Below are 10,612 nucleotides of genomic sequence, written 5' to 3' on the forward strand. Positions count from 1 at the left end.
ACTGACATCCCTCCCTTGTTATGCACTGATCCCTGGTGCACACTGACATCCCTCCCTTGTTATGCACTGATCCCTGGTGCACACTGACATCCCTCCCTTGTTATGTACTGATCCCTGGTGCACACTGACATCCCTCCCTTGTTATGCACTGATCCCTGGTGCACACTGCCATCCCTCCCTTGTTATGCACTGATCCCTGGTGCACACTGCCATCCCTCCCTTGTTATGCACTGATCCCTGTTGCACACTGACATCCCTCCCTTGTAATGCACTGATCCCTGGTGCACACTGACATCCCTCCCTTGTAATGCAACCACATTACAGATACTTTACCAGTGCATACCTTTCTGAAATAGTAGATGATTCTTTTCAGCTGGACGGAGGCATTGAGTGGGTTTCAGAAGAGAGGCGACAGAAGTCTGGAATGACCGGTCCTCATGTTGAAAGGCTCGTTGAAGACCAGCACAGCTCTTTGCATTAGGATGGAGATCAGAAGAGCTCCTCGCTTTGGGATTGTAAAATATTTCTCGCTCGACTGCAAGATAGAAGGACCAGGAAAGACAGAGTGGGTACAGGATGGGAGAATAAACAGCTGTGAGACTGAGCGAGGAGCAAAGGTACTCTTCAGCAAGACAGACATAGGTCTACATTGTTTCCAGTAATAACAACAAGCACTTAAGAGGCACTTTACACTATCAGTGTAAACACTGGTAAAGTGTTAGAAATGACTGACTCCATTGATATAACAATTCGAGACAATGACCATGATAATTCGGTTCTACACTAGACACAAGACAAACAATGCTGATTGGTCCACGGCATCTAATGTGGCCACTATTCATGTCTTGATTTCAATCATTTTGTAACAAGATCACAGAAAAAGCAGACAACGCCCAACTCCAAGATCAACACCAACCATCCCCTGCCTGACTATCGATCTACTGTCCGTCGTCCTGCAGCACGGAGACAACTTCCCGACAAATCATAGACTGTGTCCTTCTGATTACCCAAAGAGAAGACCCTTGCCTCCTGATATTACTGAACCTCCCAGCTTCCATCCACAGTAGTGAGCCCCTCATCCTAATTGCCACTGTTTAGTCTCAAATGGGTTTAAATGGAGACGCCCTTCATTGGTTCTCCACCTGCCTTTCCAAAAAGGATAGTGATTGAAAATTGTGACCTTCCTAATTAATATTCATCAGACCGGTCCTTTTGATACCTCCTGCGAATGTACATTTAGCCATTCAACTTTTTGTACATGTGTCGAATCACAAATTACATTACCTTTCGGGGGTGGGTACACTAAGAGGGTATTTTAATATTCAAAAATATATTTGTATTTTAGGGTTTTTCTTTTGTTTTCATATGGACTTCATCCTAGCTGATATAGTAGGCAAACAGATGAAAGGCAATCAATTAAGATGCTTTGATTGCACGCAGTGCCTGCTAGGAAAGCTCAGGGATATATAACTATAATCTATGTTAATGGTATTTGTTTAGAAAGTACCAGCCTCTTTTATGCACTTTAGCCATACTTTCAAACTCCAGCTGCTTTGGTACTCAAAGGGATGTTTCTCTTTACAGTATCTGTTTACTTAGCACAAGTCACTTTATGCACCTATGCACTTCGGATACACCCTAGATGCACTTTAGAACCTCACCTGCTAAGGTTTCCAACTGGAGGGATCTTTTTGATCATATTGGGGCGGATTCACAGAACTAAACTGAGACAAAATCCTAAACTTTCTACTTTTGGTATTCACAGAAGACATTTAGTAGTAGCAAAGTTAGGATTTTGTCTTCAGTTAAGATTTTGTCTCACTTTAGGATTTTGTCTTTTTCTTTATTTTCTTTATTTTTATTTTTTTATTATTTTTTATATTAATTCTTTATTAAGTTAAGATTTTGTCTTAATTTAGGATTTTGCCTTAAATTAGGATTTTTTCTTTAGTTAGGATTTTGTCATAAATTAACCTTAAGTTTGTCTTAAGTTTTGGTCTTAAAACAAAATCCTAACTTGAAACAAAATCTTAACTTAAGGCAAAATCCTAACTTTACTACTACTAAATGCCTTCTGTGAGTATCAAAAGTAGTAAGTTTAGTATTTTGTCTCAGATTAGTTCTGTGAATCAGCCCAATTGAGACGTGAGGTATAAGGGCAACAATCTTTCAATAGATTTGAGGCCTATTTTATTATAGTACCTGTTTTTATGAGCACAAGTAACTTTATATACACTGATGCACTTTTTTTGCTAGCACAAATCTCTTTCCAAGTTGATACGATATACAACTGGATGAAATGTATCCTAAAAGATGAGGCTATGCACAAATCACTTTATATATTTTTGGTTCATTCTGGCTAATATGTGCTCTAAATCCTCCACCTGGAAAGACTTTAGATATACCAAGAAGCCTTGTTTACACACTGCACTTTTTGAGAGGTTGGAGAGTATATGTTTACACTATTTGGTTTTCAGAACAGCGCGCGCCCCTTTTTTTTAAGCCTAAGTACTAGTAGGTAATAAGTAGTGAAAACCTCACAGTACTCTCTTTTCATGCCAATGGACTAAATAATAATTGTAAAGCCAGGAAAATAGAAAGCTGGCTCAGAAGTCACTACCGGACGTTATATTTCTACAAGAAACCCACTTTAGGTACCCATTGGATGCGAGAAAGATTCTCCAGAAATGGGCTGACTTACATTGTTCGCCAAACGCGGGTTGTGCACAGAACGGGGTGGGAATATACGTAGGTAAACATGTACAATTCCAATTATAAGTCACGCAGACAGATCCAGGAGGGAGATGGGCTTTTGTACACAGAAGGCTAAATCAGTCAAATCTTATCTTAGCTACAATTTATTCACCAGTTCTCGATAACCCTCTACCTCTACTCCAGCTTAAACAGGCTTTAACTAGTATCCCTGGCCCTATCATATGGGGGTGATTTCAACTTTCTTCAGGATCCACCAGTTGACTCTTTCAAGAATGCCCGAAAACAACATAAGCCTCAGGTGACCATTGCTGTGGCCAGTTGCAAAAGGGATTTAGACCTGGTGGACCTGTGGTGCCTCAGAAATCCAAGGAAACATGCCTTCTCATGTTTCTCTGCAAAATATAACACGGTCTCCAGGTTTGATTCTTACTGGTTTGACATGTTCTCATAATGAACACGCACGATTAAATCCCAAACCAGTTCTCAGACCATGCATTAGTCAAAATGGTAATAGCAGAGGCAGGGCCTGAAAAAAAAGCCTAGGAGTTGGTATTTGTTTTATAAAAATCAACTTAGAAAGAGAGAACTGGTGCACAGAGGTAAATGAAATTAGAAGCTGTTTTATCAACAATTCAGATACCTCCTCGATAGGCATGGTATGGGACGCCATTAAGGCTGCACTACGAGGGATAATTACATCGAAATGAATCCCCCAACACGGGGCCATAAAGGAAAAAAAGACTACAGATTGAATTAAGGCTTGCACAAGCAAAAAGAGAGTATAATAAAGTTATAAACCCAGCAACAAAACAAGAGCTGTTTCAAGCAAAACAAGAAATGCAGGAGTATTATTACTACCTACGTGATACAGCTAACATAGCATACCTCCAAAAGACGTATGAGGAGAGCGAATATACAGGGAGATTACTTGCGTGGCAGGCAAAAGAGAAACAGGTCCCAAACAGAATTGAATCCCTAAAAGACGGGGAATCTGAAGCACATTTACCCAGGTCCTCGGACATTGGGGAGGCTTTTCTCAGACACTATGAGAAAATATATCAGATAGACCAACACATATCAAATCACAATTAGGAAGGGCTATAAAAGGGGTGTTCCTTCCTAACTACAGTTTGGTATTGTACGCACAATGGTTCCTCACCGTAAATGCCGTCACAAACTATTGACCAGTTCCCGAAACCCCAAAGGAGGTGGAAACTGCTTTGCTAAGGGGAAGGGGTTCCGAGGGGACCTTTGAAAGTCATGTCAGTCGATCACGGGGGGAACGGGCAATGGTCAACGGGACCCCCGCTTGCTCTCCCCGAGATCTTCTCAAATTAGATTTTTTTAAAGCAGCACCCGCCCCTTTAATGAAACAAGGCCCCTTTTTTAAAGAAAAAGTGTTTCACAATGTAAATACAAGAATGGAGGTCTGCATCTCCTTGCAGGTTTTCGGCCCTGAATTCACAGCTAAGGACAGTGATTGCAAATTGTGACCTAATTAATATTCACCAGACCGGTCCTTTTACTACCTCCTGTGAATGTACATTTAGCCATTCAACTTTTTGAACATGTGTTGAATCACAAATTACATTACCTTTCGGGCGTAGGTACACTAAGAGGGTATTGTCATTTTTAAAAATGTATTTGTATTTTAGGGTTTTTCTTTTGTTTTCATATGGACTATATCCTAGCTGATATAGTAGGCAAACGGATGAAAGGCAATCAATTAAGATGCTTTGATTGCCGCAGTGCCTGCTTGGATAGCTCAGGGATATATAACTATAATCTATGTTAATGGTATTTGTTTAGAAAGTACCAGCCTCTTTTATGCACTTTAGCCATACTTTCAAACTCCAGCTGCTATGGTACTCAAATGGATGTTTCTCTTTACAGTATCTGTTTACATAGCACAAGTCTCTTTATGCACCTATGCACTTCGGATACACCCTAGATGCACTTTAGAACCTCACCTGCTAAGGGTCCCAACTGGAGGGATCCTTTTGATCATATTGGGGCCGATTCACAGAACTAAACTGAGACAAAATCCTAAACTTTCTACATTTGGTATTCACAGAAGACATTTAGTAGTAGTAAAGTTAGGATTTTGTCTTCAGTTACTTTTTTTCTAAATTTAGAATTTTGTCTTAATTTAGGATTCTTTCTTAAGTTAAGATTTTGTCTTAATTTAGGATTTTGTCTTAAGTTAGGATTTTTTCTTAAGTTAGGATGTTGTCTTTCTTAAATTAACCTTAAGTTTGTCTTAAAGTTTGGTCTTAAAACAAAATCCTAATTTAAGACAAATTCTTAACTTAAGACAAAATCCTAACTTTACTACTACTAAATGCCTTCTGTGAGTACCAAAAGTAGTACGTTTAGTATTTTGTCTCAGATTAGTTCTGTTAATCAGCCCAATTGAGACGTGAGGTATAAGGGCAACAATCTTTCAATAGATTAGAGGCCTATTTATTATAGTACCTGTTTTTATGAGCACGAGTCACTTTATACACACTGATGCACTTTTTTTTTGCTAGCACAAATCTCTTTCCAAGGTGATACGGTATACCACTGGATGAAATTTATCCTAAAGGATGAGGCTATGCACAAATCACTTTATATATTTTTGGTTCATTCTGGCTAATATGAGCTCTAAATGCTCCATCTGGAAAGACTATAGATATACCAAAAAGCCTTGTTTACACACTGCACTTTTTGAGAGGTTGGGAGTATCTGTTTACAGTATTTGGTTTCCAGAACAGCGCGCGCCCCTTTTTTTTAAGCCTAAGTACTAGTAGCTAATAAGTAGTAAAGACCTCACAGTACTGTCTTTTCATGCCAATGGACTGAATAATAATTGTAAAGCCAGGAAAATAGAAAGCTGGCTCAGAAGTCACTACCGGATGTTATATTCCTACAAGAAACCCACTTTAGGTACCCATTGGATGCGAGTAAGATTCTCCAGAAATGGGCTGGCTTCCATTGTTCGCCAAACACGGGTTGTGCACAGAAGGGGGTGGGAATATACGTAGGTAAACATGTACAATTCCAAGTATAAGTCACGCAGACAGATCCAGGAGGGAGATGGGCTTTTGTACACAGAAGGATAAATCAGTTAAATCTTATCTTAGCTACAATTTATGCACCAGTTCTCGATAACCCTCAACCTCTACTCCAGCTTAAACAGGCTTTAACTAGTATCCCTGGCCCTATCATATGGGGGGGGGGTGTTTTCAACTTTCTTCAGGATCCACCAGTTGACTCTTTCAAGAATGCCCGAAAACAAAATAAGCCTCAGGTGACCATTGCTGTGGCCAGTTGCAAAAGGGATTTAGACCTGGTGGACCTGTGGTGCCTCAGAAATCCAAGGACACATGCCTTCTCATGCTTCTCTGCAAAATATAACACGGTCTCCAGGTTTGATTCTTACTGGTTTGACATGTTCTCATAATGAACACGCACGATTAAATCCCTAACCCATTCTCAGACCATGCATTAGTCAAAATGGTAATAGCAGAGGCAGGGCCTGAAAAAAAAGCGTAGGAGGTGGTATTTTTTTATAAAAATCAACTTAGAAAGGGAGAACTGGTGCACAGAGGTAAATGAAATTAGAAGCTGTTTCATCAACAATTCAGATACCTCCTCGATAGGCATGGTATGGGACGCCATTAAGGCTGCACTACGAGGAATAATTACATCTAAATAAATCCCCCAACACGGGGCCATAAAGGAAAAAAAGACTACAGATTGAATTAAGGCTTGCACAAGCAAAAAGAGAGTATAATAAAGTTATAAACCCAGCAACAAAACAAGAGCTGTTTCAAGCAAAACAAGAGATGCAGGTGTATTATTACTACCTAGGTGATAGAGCTAACATAGCATACCTCCAAAAGACATATGAGGAGAGCGAATATACAGGAAGATTACTTGCAAGGCAGGCAAAAGTGAAACCGGTCCCAAACAGAATTGAATCCCTAAAAGACGGGGAATCTAAAGCACATTTACCCAGGTCCTCGGACATTGGGGAGGCTTTTCTCAGACACTATGAGAAAATATATCAGATAGACCAACAAACACTGCCTGACCATGTTGTAAGCTTTCTAGATAAATTACCAATTCCATCCTTGAGCAGAGAACATAAAGGATCAATAACGACAGAATTCACTATTGAAGAATTAGAAACAGCAATAAGTTCAATGGCCAACTGCAAAGCGACTGTGGAGGATGGATTGCCAGTAGAACTAAACAAAAGGTTCGCCTCAATATTGAATGCCCAACTCCTTAAATTAACTAACTACATACTAAAAGGAAGCACACCTCTGGCCTCCTTTCATACAGCAGTAGTAGTTGTCATTCTGAAGAAGGATAGAAGTAGGGAAAATATCAACTCCTATAGTCCAATAAGTCTTCTTAATGTTGACTATAAGATTTTTACAAAGCTTCTCACCAAACAGGCTCAATAAAATTGTGGGATCCTTGATCCACGTGGACCAATGTGGCTTTGTAGCCGGTAGACAACTATCAGCCAACCTGACATTTTTAATAGAAGCATTGGATTATTTTAATAAAAACAACATAGCGGCACAGGTATGGCTTTTTTAATTCTTGATAAATTTGGCTTTCCAGAAAGTTTTATACAAATAGAAGTTTATATAAGGGGTCTCAGGCACAAATAACAATTAATTCCAGAAATAAGTAGGGGTACAAGGCAAGGATGCCCCTTATCCCCAATTTCATTTGCCCTATTTATAGAACCTCTGACAATAGCCATTAGGCATAATGCATTACATACTGCTCCCCTACAGGGCATGACCAATATAAAACTATACGCCAATGACATTGTTTTATTTCTAAAACCCACAGAGAGTAACCAGAAGGAAATATTAGGGATTTTTTCAGGCGATAGGTGGCTATAAAATAAATAGGGCCAAAGCAGAAATGTTGCTTTATAGTTCCTTTCTTGATAAACTAATACCAAGTTTTAGGCTAATATATTACTCCCGGCCCAAGAGATACCTGGGGATACATGTGTCGGAACGAGTAGAGGAGTTGTATAGTTTAAACTACGTTGCCCTGGTGCAAAAAGTTCAACATTTACTAACAAAATGGAATCAACTTCCAATATTAATAATAGGCCAGGTGGTGCTTCTACGAATGAAACTCCTACCATAAATTAAATTTCTGTTTGCAGCAGCACCAGGTCCAACAAGGTACCAAGACTAGTGCTAGCTACTTTAAACTACCCGACTGAGGAGGGAGGGCTCTCCCTCCCAAACATAAGGGAGTACTACCACGCAAACTTTGCACATAATACTCACAGCTCAACTTTCCAGTTATGGCAACACTGTTAGATGAATATAAAATCACAGACCCAATCAGGATAACTAAGAACCCAAAGAAAGTGCGGTACAGGGTTCTCCAATGACTTTTAAAACAAAAAACCCAATTGTTAAAATGTTATGATATCCCTTGGATAAATAGTGCTACAAGACTGGCCGACCTATACATTAGGGAGGACAGGCTGTTGCAAACCGGTGTATTAAATAAATGGGAGAAGAATGGGGTAGAGACAAGTAGGAGACTTTCTTAACTCAGAGATTGGGCTGCTTCATTCCAGAGATATGCTCAAGTGATCATATATCCAAATCAAGCATTTTTTTAGAAAGTATTAGTCTTAGAGTGCTAAGAATAAGAACAGAATTAAGCGAAGCATTACAAGAAAAAACAGATAAGCGGTCAATAAGCACTTGGGTGAAAATCTTCAATGAAAATAAATCCTCCATTGTTTATGAAAAAGCTTTATTTCGTATATGTGTGTCATGCTATGAATTGAACTCTCAGTAAAAAAAAAATTGCATTTCCTTTCGCAAACCAGTCGGTGGGAAACTGCACATCCCTAGTTTGTGAATGGGAATAGTAAATCCAATTCCACATCCTTGCTACCGGCTCCTAACAAAACTATCTATGTTTGTAGCTGTATTGGTGGCCATAGACTGGTCCGGTGTATGAAGATCTGATCATTGCTGCTTACCCAGACGGTAAAGAACGATGATTATGAAGGTCCACACGGCTGTCATCACTCCCAGGGCTATAGCTTGTCTCCTCACTCGACGGAGCTCTAAGAGAACTGCAAATAACATAATACATGATTATTAATTACTAGAGGTATTCACCTTTCAATACCTGAAGTACAACCTCAGTGAAGATGTACGGCCCTGTCATAGCAAGTGTCTTTGATTGTGTATCAGGACTAGCCAGTGACTGTGTGTGTGTGCCAGGTCCAGTCAGTGCCTCTGTGTCTGTGACAGGTCCAGTAAGTCACTGTGTGTGTCTCAGGTCCAGTAAGTGACTCTGAGTGTGTCTCAGGTCCAGTAAGCAACTCTGTATGTGTGTCAGGTCCAGTAGGTGCCTCTCTGTGTGCGCCAGGTCCAGTAAGTTACTCTGTGTGTGCACCAGGTCCAGTAAGTCACTGTGTGTGTGCCAAGTCCAGTACGTCACTGTGTGTGTCTCAGGTCCAGTAAGTTACTCTTTGTGTGTGCCAGGTCCAGTAAGTTACTCTTTGTGTGTACCAGGTCCTGTAAATGACTCTGAGTGTGTGTGTCAGGACTAGTCAGTGACTCTGTGTGTGTTCCAGGTCCAGTAAGTTACTCTTTGTGTGTACCAGGTCCTGTAAATGACTCTGAGTGTGTGTGTCAGGACTAGTCAGTGACTCTGTGTGTGTTCCAGGTCCAGTGAGAGACTCTGAGTGTGTGTGTCAGGACTAGTCAGTGACCCTGTGTGTGTGTCAGGCCCAGTCAATGACAGTGAGTGTGTACCAGGACAAGACACTGAGCGTTTGCCACAACTGTTAGAGTACTTTAGTATGTGCTAGGGTAAACAGTGCCTCCCATCTTTGCCAACATTAGTCAATGACTTTCAGAATCTGCCAAGACCACCACAGATTGCTGGTGTATACCAAAGTGTAATACTGGCTCTCAGTGTGTGCTGACCTAGACAGCGATTCCTTGTGTGTGACAGGTCTAGTTATCAATTTTCAATGTGTGTCAAAACTGACCATTGACTCTCAGCGTGTTTGCAGTACGGCCGGTGACTCTGTTTGTGCCAAACCCAGACCCTGGTTGTCTGTGTGTACTAGGTGTACCCAGTAACTCCTAGTGTCCACCATGACTAGCTTCTGAGTCTCAACGAGTACTGTGGTCTTTTACTCAGTGTGTCCCAAGATGGGGCACTGACTAACAGCGTGCTACAACACTAGCAGGTCAGTTCAGTGTATCCATGACTAGTCAGTAAATATCAGTGTGCATCATTCATGGTCAGTGACTCCCAGTGAGCTCCATGACTAGCCTGTGAGTCTCAGTGAGCGCCATATTTAGAGCTTTGGCTCTCAGTGTCTGCCAAGATGAGACACTGACTATCAGTTAGAGACAACACAGTGTATTCCATGACTCTTGAGTCAATCCCAGCGTGAGTTGAAAGCTGACCCCGTCACGCTGTATCCTCATAGCAGCTCGAAGGGCGGCCTTACCTGCGAGTGACGGTTCACCCCTCCTCGGAGCACTGGTTGACGCCATTTGATCCTCTGCAATCCCCAGGGCTCTGTGAAGAGAAGAGCTTGAAAAGAGGTGGTTTGTACCTAAAACCGACACAGGAAACGGCCTAGAAAGTGCTGATGCATCTCTCCATGATGCACACCGTGGAGGAGGGAGGGAGGGAGGTGCAGAGGATCAGATACAATCGTGTCACTGCTGCAGTTTGTTTGAGTTGGAGAGATGCTGAGTCAAGATAAGAGGCAGCATCACCAACACCCATCTTCAGTGGTGCGTAGGAGGGAGGTGGGAGGGAGAAGGGTGAGACAAAGAGAGGCAGAGAAAGGGAGAGAGAGAGAGGCAGAGAGACAGCTAAT

General features: G+C 41.2%; 1 long non-coding RNA gene across 1 annotated transcript; it reads right to left on the reverse strand.

The window, feature by feature from the left end:
* Positions 1-349: 349 nt before the first annotated feature.
* On the reverse strand, positions 350-10,304 carry LOC144766977 (uncharacterized). The gene is made up of 3 exons (XR_013598010.1): positions 10,235-10,304; positions 8,741-8,836; positions 350-535 (listed from the first exon to the last, which is right to left on the reverse strand). It is a non-coding gene; the product is annotated as an uncharacterized LOC144766977 (long non-coding RNA).
* Positions 10,305-10,612: the final 308 nt, after the last annotated feature.

The sequence above is a fragment of the Lissotriton helveticus genome, chromosome 1_1, assembly GCF_964261635.1.
Source record: "Lissotriton helveticus chromosome 1_1, aLisHel1.1, whole genome shotgun sequence".
In the NCBI taxonomy this organism is placed as follows: Eukaryota; Metazoa; Chordata; class Amphibia; order Caudata; family Salamandridae; genus Lissotriton; species Lissotriton helveticus.